The following is a 2,045-nucleotide window of genomic DNA, read 5'->3' on the forward strand; positions in this document are numbered from 1 at the left end:
GACATACAGTTTGCCTATGTAAATTTACATTTCTACTGCAGTTTTATTAGATATATGTGGGTTATTGATGGCATAATCTATAAGGTGAAATTGTCATATACTGTATAATTATGAAAAATTGTAGAGAAAGGTACCTAACTGTAATAAGCTATAGTGGTTGGCAATGTTTGTTTTCATATTCATCCTTAGAAAAATTAATTTTGTGGGCATGCCAGGTGAAATTTTGTGAACAATACAAACCTAAGACATTATTCAAGCACAGAGTTTGCCCTGAAAAGGAAACAACATGATTTGTCTGGGTTTCTTACAGAAAAATTATTGAAGTCTGAATTTTATTTGATGCACATGTTACAAAATTCTTATAACATAGATGTTTACTAACTTGCCTAACTGTCAAGGAGTTAATATATTATGGTTTAAGTAGTTAACATATTTAATAGGAACTGTGCTTTTCTTCTCTTTACGTAGGTAAACCAAACTGAATAAAATGGAAAGTACAAATGTAACTTCAGTCACAGAATTTATTCTTCTTGGGCTTTCAAATCAGCTTAAGATAAAAAGTGTACTCTTCCTGATGTTTTTTTTAATGTACATGGTTACCCTGACTGGAAATGTTCTGATCATTTCCATAATCATAGTGGATCATCACCTTCACACTCCTATGTACTTCTTCCTCAGTAACTTGTCACTCCTGGATATCTGCTACTCTTCAAGCATTGTTCCCCAAATGCTGGTAAACTTCTTATCAAATGGGAGATCAATTTCTTATCTTGCATGTACTACACAGATGTTTGTCCATCTTTCCTTGGGCGGCACAGAGTGCTTCCTCCTTGCTGTCATGGCATATGATCGTTACGTAGCGATATGTAATCCATTACGTTACACTGAAATTATGAACAAGAAAGTGTGTATTCAGATAGCTGCAGGATCATGGATATGTGGTTTCCTGGATTCATTGGTGCACACTGTTTTTGCACTGCAATTACCCTACTGTGGCCCCAGTGAAATTAACCATTTCCTGTGTGAAATCCCAGCAGTGTTAAACCTTGCTTGCACAGATACCTCCATCAATAAGCTTGTGATTTTTGCATGTGCTATTGTGGTAGTACTGATGCCATTTCTCTTAATCTTAATCTCCTATATTCATATTTTGTCATCTGTGCTGAGGATTCGTTCTACTGAAGGGAGATATAAGGCCTTTTCTACCTGTGCCTCCCACATGACGGTAGTCACCCTATTCTACGGTGCTGTCATTTTTATGTACATGAGACCCAAGACAGAACATTCACAGGAACAAGATAAAATGGCTACGCTGTTCTATAGTGTTGTAACTCCGATGTTGAATCCCATGATCTATAGCTTGAGGAACCAGGAAGTGAAGGGCGCTTTGAGAAAAGCAGGAAGGAGAAAAACATTTTTCTAAGGAAAATACAATCATTATTTACCTTGATGATTTGTACCAACGCACAGTAGTTTATAAAATACTATATACTCTATTTCAAATCTAGATATTATCCTATCTTTGAGCGGTACTATAGTTCATGTTCAGAGACGTATAATGTGATTGTATGGCTGTAGGTGTTCCTTGTGAAAAAGAACATTTGGGGGAGCAATTTTCAAAGCTATGCAGCTTGTTGTAAAATCTGTGAGTACTTTTCCCTGCTGACTTTGCACCCTGTCTTAAAGGGAAAATATGCAATGTACTTTCTTTTTGAAAATGGCATAGGAAAAAAGTACCTGCAGACGTTTGCACTGGTTTTCCTGTGAATTCGTTTTCCCTGGAAAATAATGTGCCTAGTTTTGAATGGTGCTGACTCTAGTCTAACAAGTGCCCTGTGTGAGAACTGAAATGAGCCCCCCACCCCCACCCCTACCAAAAACACAAGTGCACACTGGGCCAGCTTAAGGGCCATGGCACCCTGGGTGAAAATCATTGATGGTGGCCCCTTCCCTGCAACTGCTCCCTTGGGGGCAAAGGGTAAGATAGTCAGACTGGCGGGGGGGAGGAAGAAGGGCGAATATCCCTCCCATCAGATTGTCATGGA

At 38.6% G+C, this 2,045-nt stretch overlaps 1 pseudogene; it reads left to right on the forward strand.

Annotated features, from left to right (window-relative positions):
• The first annotated feature begins 451 nt into the window (after positions 1–451).
• LOC115095004 lies at positions 452–1,473 on the forward strand (annotated as a pseudogene).
• The last annotated feature ends 572 nt before the right edge of the window (positions 1,474–2,045 follow it).

Source organism: Rhinatrema bivittatum, chromosome 1 (genome assembly GCF_901001135.1).
Source record: "Rhinatrema bivittatum chromosome 1, aRhiBiv1.1, whole genome shotgun sequence".
Taxonomy (NCBI): Eukaryota; Metazoa; Chordata; class Amphibia; order Gymnophiona; family Rhinatrematidae; genus Rhinatrema; species Rhinatrema bivittatum.